The following is a 12,180-nucleotide window of genomic DNA, read 5'->3' as shown; positions in this document are numbered from 1 at the left end:
GTTGATTACAGCCATGGTTTATTTTCACAATTGAGCTCTTTCAAAACTCTTCCCAAACATAGTATATAAAATAAAATAGGGGCTGGGGATTTAGCTCAGCGGTACAGCACCCGCCTGGCAAGTACAAGGTCATGAGTTCAATTCCTGGTACCAGGGGGGAGGGGGGAACCAAAAGAACAAAAACTATCTGTGTTTATAAATAAAGTTTTATTGAAATATGGCCACTTCCTTTGCATTTTGTCTATGGGTGCTATCTTGCTGCTATATAGAATTTCTTGAACATATATGCAATCCCTGAGTTACATTCCCAGCCCTTTTTAAATTTGTTTTTTTTCATTTTGAGACAAAGTCTTGTTCAGTTACTAAGTTGCACACACTATACTTGAACTTGCAATCCTCCTGTCTCAGCTTCCCAGAGTGCTGGAATTACAGGCATGTATCACCGTGCTGAGATCATTTAAGTTTATTGAGTCAACTTCTGCTTTGTGCATGGGATAAGTCTAGAACTTCAAATATTTTCCATGATTTAAATCTTAATCTTCCAGGAATACGTATGTCTTTTTTCTTCATTCCCTCTACCAATAAATGCAAGAAACCTTTGTGGAGAATGCACTAGATTTCAGACACTGTGAGAGTGAGGAATATTTCAGTGGGGTGTGGGATAAGAAAGATTACTAAGAGCTAACATTATTTGTTCCAGATACTATTGGAAGGTCCGCTGCAGTATGTCATGTAATCCACACAGCAGCCCTATGAGGTCATGATTACCCTTATTTTGCAAATAAGAAACCTGTGGTCCAAACACATCAAGTCATTTTCTCAAGGCTACACAGCTTGTAAGTGGCAGGGCTAAACACTGTAATGAGGTCCAACTCCAGGGGGCTTGTTTTCCATGGCCTGTATTTGGAAGGACTGAGACAATTAAGTCGGTAGCCAAGTTCCATCCAAGACATTGGGGGCCTTTTTACACGTGTGCACATGTTCCATGGCAAGGCTCAGCACAGTTTTCCTGTCAAGTTAAAAAGCAAATTTCTCTGTCACTTAATTACGATGTAGCATTGATGGGTTAAACAATCCCCACTGGGGGCATTCAACTCTCTACAGTAGCAAGAAAGCACCCACAGACAAAATGCAAGTGAAATGGCTGCATTTCAATAAAACTTTATTTACAAGCACAGATAGTTTTTGTCTTGAGACAGCTGGATTTCTCCCATGAGATTCTAATTTGCCAAACTCTGGGACAGGGGATTATCAAGACTAAAGCACTAACTGCATAAAGATAAGAGACAGGCATTTGAATTACACCACAGAATTAAGGCAAAAAAGAAGAAAAGTGTCCTAAGCGGACAGAAACATGTTTGAGAATTTAGGAGGTCTGGTAAATAATGAGTTTCTGGGAAAGGTGTAAAAGTAGGAGAGACAAGGGAGTGTGTGTGACCCTGACAGCATGTAAGTTTGGAAAGTAAGATTTGTGCCTGAGTTAACAAACAGCTTATTGCAAAATAACTGCTTGATAAGTGCAATGTATTTATTTTATTTACTTACTCATAAGCCTTTTGTTTTCCTCTCTAAACAGGGGATTTCTCATTACCTGATACAACTTCGATATGTTTTTCTTGTAGCATGGAAAATGTCTTCACATGCAATTTTCTCAGCAAAACAGGAAAAAGAGGAATTGCCAATGGCCTACCCTCTACATGCAGATAAAGAAGCATGGTATTTTGGAGACAATGGGCTGAAGCACTGTAGAAAATATTCAGATAGAGAATGAGGACAAACTTTTCATCTTTTGTAAAACCCTGTGGGTGTAATTTTGCCATGAGTCAAGATGGATGGCACCATTTTGAGACATGAGAAATCTTTGAAACACCAACAGCCTAACAAGAATTCTGCAGGGAAACAACGTTGATTCCATTCTTTTTTCTTAGGCTGTAAGTCAGCTACAGTTGATTATGACATATTGCTGATGAAACATGATTTATAATGTTCACAGACACTTGTCCAAGTTATTACATTTATTAGTATCACTGCATCCTTGTGAAATCTGCTGAGTGTGATGCTAGATTCTACTCTAAAGTCAAGCGATAGTCCCAGGGGCATATTTGGGGTAGCTTCTCCCTGGGAGAAGAAAGTAGGGATCATGACTGGAAGACCCTTCAATTTCCCTCAAAACATGGGCTTGTCTTCGCTATGCAAACAGGAGATTTCCTTCATTTAAGATTCCCACACGTAGAGAATAAACAGATAATATTCCTAAATCCAGCGAATGACAAGCAAGACACGAAATTTATGTTTTGTTTTGTTTCTGTTTTACAGAGTTGAGAATCAAACTCAGAGTCCCACATGTTAGACATTTGTTCTGCTACTGAACTATCCTGACAACCTAAGATGCGAGTTCTTAAAAAAGAAAACCAAAAATGTTGCCTGAGTCTTAATCAGCTGTTCACGTGCAAGGAATAAATGGATATGAAAAACAGATATTGGGGTGCTCAGAGTCCTACTCCACCAGGCCCATCCAGGGCAGCAGGTTCAGAGGCTCTGCACCGCTCCAGCCTACTGGGACTTCCTCAGCACACATAGAGAGAATGATAAGTGTAACCCAGTGGACTGGAGTCGACTTCTGAAGGCTTGAAAGTAGGCCGGCCCGCTGAGGGAGTGACAGGTGTGCAGGGGGTCATACTGCTCTCTGACAGTTTGTCAGAGCAAAGGATGCATCAGAGTCCCTTATGTAGCCTGAAAATGGGCCGTGTGGGAGGGTAGGGATGGGAGTGGTCTTCACTCTCAGCCAGCTGCACATAAGGTGAAAAACCTTCAGTGATAAGAGTTTTGAGGAGGGGCGGGGCGGAATTCCAGGTTCACAGAGGTAAGCAAAGAGCTACTAGAGAACAGCAGGAAGATAGATGCATTCTCTGCTATTAAGGGAACAGTATATTGGAGATCCCCAGCCCTGAAGACTACTGCAAAGAACCTCCAGACATGTCTGCAAGAGAAAGAACTCATGAAACCAGTCTCAGACAGCATGCAGCCAACCTTCAAAAGCACCATCCGGGTAAAAACCTTCCTGCCAGATCCTCCCCCTGCCCTTTGCGGCTGCCTCTTCCCTTTACTGACATAGAGGAGGGGTCAGACCTGCATTTAGGAAAAAGAGGAAGAAAGCAAACCAGTGAGCAGAGCAGACACTAACCATACTCCCTCCCCTGACACAGCTGCCTGACCCCATTGGGCCTGAGTTAGGAGGAGGAGGAGAAACACTAACTGTGATCAGCTTTAAAGTATTGGCTCTGACCTGCAACGGGTTACCCCGGTCACTACACTGACGCAGTGTGTGATGATGAGGGAACGGGGAGGCAGAGTAAGAGCTGCCACCATCGTCACAATGTAAGGAATTAAGTAGTTCCGCTGGTGAAGTTGAAACAAAAGAAAAAGGAAAAGCAAAGATGATTTAGGTCTGTGCGTGTGCTCATGCTGGATCTGGTTGCTTGGATCCTTTCAAAAATTTTTAAATATTATTCTTCTGTTGTTTTCCACACTGTTCATTGTCTCAGGGCTGGGGTACCAGAATGGAAAATTTGGCCTCCAAATCCCAACACCCAGTGTCTACACTGTACAGTTTCCTCCCCTTGAGTGTGGACAGGATTTGTGGGAACAATGGGATTCTCATTCCCATGATCCTGTTATGCCGTGAAAGATTCTGCCTTGGCAGATTGGACAGGGTGAGCCTTGTGCTGGCTTTGAGGCATTGAGCTGCCATGTCGTGATTGAGTCATGTGGTTAGGGCCTGTGCATAGCCTCTTAGGATCTTTCATACTCCACAGGCAGCAGGAAGGCTCAGTCCTACAACCATAGGGAGATTAGTCTTGTCAACATGAATGGGTGTGGAAGAGGCCAGGATCCTTGCATGAGATCACAGTCCTGGCTGGGGAACTGCATGGCAGGTCCACTAACCTATCTTTAGGCTTATATCTATGGCAAGTATGAAATCATAAATGAGCATTGCTTTAAGCCTCTATCTTTGTAGTAACCAGTTATGAGTATGCAAAACTAACCCAAAGCAATTAGTGCTGGGAGGCTGCTTTCCCAGACTTCTGTGTCAGGAACTCCAGCATCATTCAGCCAATGGGAGCTGCTGCAGAGAAGTGGGGGTGGGAAGGGGAAGAAACCAAGGCACATGCCCCTCACTTTGTGCCCCGGATGGCCTCGGGGGCAGTCACTGTGTTTGGTGGTTCTGGTCTCCATCAGGCGACCGGTCAGGCAGGAACTGTGTCTTAGTTACTTTTCTCTGTTGCTGAGACAAAATTGGCTGGCTCCAAGGCAGGGTGGCACATGGCAGAGGGGCAACAGTTCATGGCAGCAGAAGACAGCAAAAGCAACAAGAGAGAGAGAAATAAGACAAGCCTCTTTCTGTCCCTTATAGTACATCCAGTCCACCAGGACTAGGGCGGTGCCAATCCAGTCAGTGGAGTGATCCAACAATCACCCATCCTTAATCACAGCATTGCACTATGAATCAACAACACATGGAGGTGGTTCAGCCACCTCCAGAAAAAGCCCACCCCTCCCTGACTGCATGAGGCTTTGGGGGGACATCTAGACACAAACCATAACAAACTGTCTCCCTTCCCCACTTCTCTCTTCTAATGGCTTAAACTACAATTAGAAATTGCAATCAGTAAGATGAAGAAGTAGAAAAAGGAAGCCAGGGGTGGAAATTAGAGGAGTTGAATAAGGAAGGAGCTCATAACACCTTGCTCCTGAGCTCAGGCTGCAGTAAATCCGCCCGCTCCCTCTGTCCCTCGTACTTGCTGACATGGCCATTTTCCAGTTCACTTCTCCATTCTCTGCTCAGTTTCTCAGCAGCTCCATGGTGGGGTTACCCACTCCTTGCAATAAAGTTCCTCTTTGAAGAAACTCAAATGGTTTATTATTCCTGGCAGGACCCCAATTGATAGAACATCCTACAAGTCACATGTGAGTGTGCTTGTGTGTGTATGTTCATGTCTATGTGGGTGTGCACATATTTCAACATATGAGAAATGTTTTAAAACATCTAATCCAAATCAGATTCAATGAACTACCACCACTTCCAGAATGCTTTCAGGTTAATAAAAAACTGCTAAAAGAACTCAATTGCTTACATTCAGCATAATGTGCTGACAGCTTTGATAGACAGATCTTTGTCCTAATTAGAAAGCCCAAGTCCATTTTTGCTTCTAATCTGTAACATCACAAGTTTTGGATGTCTTTGTGCCTCTGCACTAGAAGAAGCTGAGCAGTTTCAGAGACTCCAAAAAAGAATTCCAATTCCTCCTCCTCCTCCTCCTCCTCCTCCTCCTCTTCCTCCTCCCCTACCATGCTCTCTTACCTTTGTTAGGAATTTGCATCACTGACCTAAATCCACAAAGGTGAACAAGCACAGAATCCAAGGATAAACTGAGTGTTCTGGCCACCCAGTAACATATTTCAACCATAGTTCAGTGAGACATTTCACAAACCCAGTCATCAGCTCATGCTGGCAGATCTCGATACTACAAAGTAGAGATGCTTCGTCAAAAGGATCATGTTTCTAGACTGTTATAGAATTTCAGCTTCCTTTCCCTTTTGATAACATGCTGCTGACAACATGCAATTCTGAATAACAGTGGTCAGAAACAGAAGCTCAATAGCCTAACCAAAGTAAGAGGTGTACAGACATTTTATTGAATATCTGTATGTGTGTTAAAAGGCTAATTAGTGGCCTGGACTGTGGATTAGTGTGCCAAAAGGGAAAACTGTTTTATGAGTTCTGATCTGAACCTGATCACCAGACCTAGCTAGATGCCTTACCTGTCAGTAGCGTTAGCTAGCATACAAAGAAAGTGAGAAATATTTGCTGTGACCTAACTCATAGTCAGACATCTGGAAAGAAACTGCTGGAGGATCGGTAGGGACACAACCTTGTATGCAGATTTTCATGGATAACAGTGGCCGAGCCAGTACCACTAGGGAGACTCCTTAACTCTGCTCAGGAAGTCAGGCTATGTGTTGTGCACTTTAGGGCACGATCAAGTTCCTGCCAAGAGAAGATATTCGGTTCCAAATAAACAGGTAATGCAGAGCCTTCCCCTTGCTTTGATTTGGAGCTCATGGCGTTTCTGTGGACAAAACAAAACAAAAAGAAGGAATCCAAACACGAGCCAATGGGTTCTACAGGATATTGACTTTTATTTAACTTTTTAATTTTTTTATTGTAATGGTAAAAGAACCGAAACATATTAACAGACACACAGACATAAATCAAACATAAAAACAATAAAAGCAATACAGAATTTCAGACAAGGTGATAGAAAGTTAACAATGGTTGTTGTATTACATATTGGTATCTTCAGATTGGTTACTCAGACAAAGAAATATAGGCCTGTAAGACTGATCAAACAATTAAACGTTAACTGTTCCTTTCACTAAAGCAATAGAAGTTAGTAGTACAATTATCTTAGCTATCTTGTGTATATGTATTCATATATTTTCCTTCTTTCTTTCTTTTCTCTTTTGCCTTATCCCAGTTGTTCTTTCCTTTTGAGCAGTTTCTTTCCCTTTCACAATATCTACTGTACCTTTTAGATTTTATTTACTCTTTCAGGTTCTTACACTAGGGAGGCAATATGATATTTACATATATGAGTTTGATTTATTTCACTTATGAGTATGGTCTCTAGATGCATCCATTTACCCATAAAAGCCTCGAGTTTATCTTCCTTTATAGCTGAGTAATACTCCATTATATAAAAATACCACATCTTTTTTAATCTAGTCCTGAGTTGATGGGCATTTAGGTTGTTTCTACAATTTAGCTATTACAAATTGTGCTGTTATAAACATGGGTGCACATATATCGCTGTGGTATGATGTTTTTGTTTTTTTTTTTTGAATACCCAAAAGAGAATAGTTGGGTTGAATGGGACCTCTAATCTCAGTTGACTGAGGAATCTTCAGACTGATTTCCACAGTGGTCGCACCAATCTACAGTCCCACTAATAGTGGAGAAGTATTCCTTTTCCCCCACAGCCCCTCCAGTATTTGTTATTGGTTGATTTCTTGATGATAGCCATTCTCTCTGGGGTGAAATGGAATCTCAGTGTTGTCTTAATTTGCTTTTCTTAAATGACTAATGATGTTGAACATTTTTTCATGTATTTATTTGCCATTTGTATATGTATGTATCCGAGAAGTGTGCATTCATCTCAGATGCCCATTTTTGGATTGGGTTTTTGAATCTGGAGGGTCTGATTTTTTAACAATTCTTTATATGTTCTAGATAGAAGTTCTTTGTCTGAGGGACAGTTGGTTAGAATTTTTTCCCAATTGGTGGGTTTTCTTTTTACTCTGTTGGTGATTTCTTTAGATGTCCAAATACTTTCAATAAGATGAGATCTCAGTTGTTGATTCTTTGAAGTATTTCCCATGCAGTTTGGTTTTTGTTCATTAACTCTCTGCCTAACCCTATGTCTTCAAGATTTTTACCTACTTTGTCTTCCAGTAGATTTAGTGTTTCTGTTTTAATATTTATATCTTTAATCCATTATGACTTTAGTTTAGTGCTGGGTGATAGATGTGGATCTAGTTTCAGTCTTCAGCATGTGGGAAGCCAGTTTGTCCAGCACGATTTATTAAAGAGGCTATCTTTCCTTCAGTGAACTTGTTTGGCCCCTTTGTCAAAAATAAGGTGGCTGAGTGTGTTTGTAGTTGTGGCTGCATCTTTCAGTCTGTTCCATTGATCCTTATGTCTGGTTTTTTTTTGCCAATACCATGCTGATTTTATCACAGTAGATTTGTAGTATAATCTCAAGTCAGGGATTGTGATGCCTCCTGCCTTGCCTTTGTTGCCAGGATTCCTTGTGCCATTCTAGGTCTCTTCTGGTTCCAGATGAATTTTAGGAATGTTTACTCTAGATCTGTGAGGTATACTAATGGTATTTTGATTGGGATTGCTTTGAATCTGTATAACACTTTTGGGAGTATGGCCATTTTCACAATGTTGTTTCTTCCCAACCATGAGCAAGGAATGTCTTTCCATTTTCTGAAATCCTCTTCAATGTCTTTTTTTTTCATAGTAGTATAGTATTCACTGTATAGATCTTTCACTTCTTTTGTTAAGGATGTTGACTTTTAGATGACTTCCTGTATCTGTAGCCAAGCAATGGCTATAAATGACAAACAGGCAGGCTCTGATATGAATGTGCATTGATATTTACATCCACATTAATGAGTAAAATAACAGTGAAGCAACACAGAAAAGGTATGTTGGGGTTTATTTCATTTATCAGTGACATGAGTGACTTCTTTGATGGGTTGGGTAATGATTTTTGAGTACTAGAGCATTGCTTCAACTTTTGGGGATGTTCACAATGTGATCGGTACAAACAACACATTTTTAAATCAAGTCTGCATGATTAACATTTTTTCCCTCTCTCTCTCGAGTCTAGAAACAAAAGAATATATCAGGCTCAATTTATAGTGTTTGCCCATTTCTGTGGTGTAATGTTAGTAAGTCATGCTCAAAAGTCAACCACTAAACTGGAAGCTCAGTGAGGGGAGGAAAGACTCTTACCTGTTATGCTCAATACAACATCCCTGAAACTTCATTCAAGTCGTGCTTCATGGGAAATGCTCCTTGTTTTATTGAAAGTGTGAGTAAACCCTATCTTCCCTATTCTGAAATATATAGAAAACAGAAGCTCCTCCCATTGGGAGGAGTTATTTCATTAGCTTGAACAGTTTCTTGTTACTTTTTAGTCCTAATTTGTGACTAAGATCCAGTGATCTGAAGGAGACCTGTGGGCATCTTCCAATCAGCTTTTCCTCTGGTGGTCAAGAATATCTGTGGGAAAGAAGTTGTTACCATTTTTATCTAGATATGCCTCAAAGCCTCATGCAGTCACAGGTGGGATATTTTGGATTTAGGGTGTGTGAATGTGGATTAAGGATGTGATACTGGGTTTAATGGTATGGATAATGGAAGCTGCACCCTGAATGTGGGTAGCACCAATCAATAGGCTTGTATGCTGAATGGAATGTAAAGGGACAGAAAGAAGGCAGGCTTGCTGCTGCTACTGCTGCTGCTGCTGGCTGGCTCCTATCTGCCACACCATAAACTATTTCTCTTCAGCAATGCCCCTCTGCCATGTCACCCTGCCTTAAAGCCAACTGACTATGGACTGAAACCTCTACAACCTCACCTTTACTCCTCTAACTTTGAGTGTTGGGTCTTTTGTCTAATCAGTGAGAAAACTAACTAAGACAGCAGTGAATCTGAAAACTCAGTGTTTTTGCTACTTAGTTCCATAAGGGCTCCTGGTTGAACCTGGGTTCCTGTAATGAGATGATCAGTCCACTTTAAACTGTTCTTCTTCTTACTCCTGTTTCTACCAGGGGTGGTTTGTCCTCACTCCTCATCACCTTCATCCTCATCTTAAGTGAACTCTGTCTCCCTTAGCTGTTTCCTTAAATGCTGATTTGCAAGGGAGTCCTCCCTGGCCAGCAGATTTAACAGCTCCTGTTTCCCATCACTGTAATCCCTACCTCTTGCTTTATTTTTCTCTGAAACATACTATGTATGATTCTTTATGTATATTTATAAAAGTCTACAATTTCATGTTTTTCTAAAACATCTTACAGAGTATATAATATATACATTGATAAAATATATGAATATGTAAAACTTCATAATTTTTTCTAAAACACCCTGCATACTGTATAAATGTATATATACTATATAAATATAAAAAATCTTACAACCTAAAATACCCTATATGCTGCATATACTTCTTTGTTCATTTTCTGTCTCTCTCCACCAGAACATGGTCTCTATGAGGGCAGTGATATTTTATTAGTGGTGTCTATTTTGTTTTTGCCTCTACCTCAACTCTTCAATAGACGTTGATTAGACAGATGAGAAAATGTATTGAGCCCCTATTCTGATCCATGAACTGTGCCAGGAGATGGTGGTGGGCAGGATGGATATGAGCCTTTCCCTTAAAGTGTATATAGTCTAGAAAGACCATTAAACACAATATCATACCCAGAGTTAGCAAATCACACACTGATTGCATAACTCTATGTAATTTGCAGAAAAAGTACAGGTTGATTGACTTAATCCTAGTCTTCCTTAAAAACACTTCACTTCCTTAGGCTGGGATTTGGTGCATGGCAGGCAGACGCAGACGAAACTCCAGATTAATAACTGAAAGCTATGACTAAGCATGAAAAACCTTAGCGAACACAGCGTGGAGAGCCCTTCTTGAGCCAAGTTCCTTGCTAAAGAGATCCAGCAAGTTGTGAATAAATATAAACTAGAAGTTGAGGAATAAAGACGATTTGGTGGAAGAACTAGGTATTGCATTGAATCTATTTAGAGAAAGGACTAAGAATATATCCAAAAGGTTATGGTAGTGGAGCGTATGAAAATGTTACAAACCTTGAAAACACAAAAGTAATACTACAACCACAAAAAATAGGAAGAGAGGAAGAAATAGGAGAAAATATAAATACTAAATTCCTCATGTTTTGTAGTAAGGAATTAACAGATTCTGCAGTCTGAAAAATTGTATGTGTAGACTGAAAAATTATAATGGTTGTCTGTTTTCTTATTATTGAGTTGTTGATGATCTTGAGTGATATTCTGGATAAAGTCCTTTATCAAACATGTGTTTTGTAAATATTTTTCTGCCCACCTTTTTATTCCCTTGACAATGTCTTTTACAGAGCAACGTCTTTTTTGCATTTGCTGAGCATGATGGCACACATCTGTAATCCTAGCACTCAGGAGGCTGAGGCAGGAGGATTACCACAAGTTTAGGGCCAGCCTACACTACATAGTGAGTTCAAGGCCAGCCTGAACTACGTAGTGAGACCCTGCCTCAAAAAAATTTTTAAAGAGTTTTTATGACAGTTAATGATTAGTGTTGATTGGATTAAGAGACACCTAGCAGGTTAGTAAAGCACACCTCTTTATAAATTTATTTTCCATTAGTATATGTTTGCAGAACCTACTAAATACATTCATTGTGAAGAGTTCCTGCATGTACGTAATGGCTCTTAATTCTTATTTTGTCCCCTACCTCTACCATCCCTTCCTACTCCTTCCATCCCTTGGTCCCATTTACATTTGCAAAATCAATGTTTCCATTCAGTTTTTTGTCACCTCCTTCCTCTCTCCTCTCTCTCCAGCTCTTGTCCCCATTCCCATTTAAAAAAAGGGGTCCCTACTTTCTATCATGTATCTTTTATTTTCTGCTTTATCATCTGTGTTGGTATTTTAGGTTTCTCATAAAAGAAACCATGTGACGTTTAAGCTTGTGTGTCTGATTTATTTCACTTAACATTGTGGTTTCAAGGTACATCTGTTTCCGTTTCCCTACAGGTGACTCAAGTGGGTGGTGCCATCCAATAGGTGTGCAGCCTGGATGGAATGGAAAGAGGAAGCAGGGAGAACTCAGTGTGCGTTAAAAAGCTCCATTCTGCTTCAACAGATGCATCTCTTACTGCTGCCATCACCTGCGGACACCAGTCCTCCGTGTCTTCAGCCTTTCACCAGTGACTCGCACCAGGGCTGTGCCAGGACCGTCCGAGTCTTCCAGCCTGGCCTGGCCCTGCACCCTTGACCCCTCTTGTTCTGCAGCTTCCAGCTTCTTGGACTTCACAGCTGCTGGACCCTCAGGCTCTCCAGGTTGAATGTGGCTACTGTGGACTCTACCTCCTCTGATCCTGTAGGTCCACTAATAACTCCCTGCACATAATTAAATATTCTATTCCTTTTGAGAGCCCTAGCCAATGCAGCTTTAAGTCTTTGGTAAAGTACAATTATCACTGTGATAGTGCAGCACTGGAAACAGACATCTGACAACAGGTTGTGATAAACAAATTGTGGGTGACACATATCAAAGAGCGCTATATGGCAATATAAAGGAGTAAAGTGCTTTGGGCAGCAAGGTAGACAGATCTCAGTATGATTACACTGAGTGAAATAAGCCAGAACACCACCCCCAGAGAAAGAGTACATAATATATAATTGAATTCATTTACATAAAACTCTAGAAAATTCAAAACACTCTGCAATTATAGAAGGCCCATTTACCCGACTGGGAAGAAAGAAGGGACTGGTGAAAGGAAAGGATTTGCAAAGTTGCAGAGGAAACTTTGGGGTGA

This window comes from Chinchilla lanigera, unplaced genomic scaffold (genome assembly GCF_000276665.1).
Source record: "Chinchilla lanigera isolate Chin_1 unplaced genomic scaffold, ChiLan1.0 scaffold00028, whole genome shotgun sequence".
NCBI classification, from domain to species: domain Eukaryota; kingdom Metazoa; phylum Chordata; class Mammalia; order Rodentia; family Chinchillidae; genus Chinchilla; species Chinchilla lanigera.
This window is presented reverse-complemented; position numbering follows the sequence as displayed.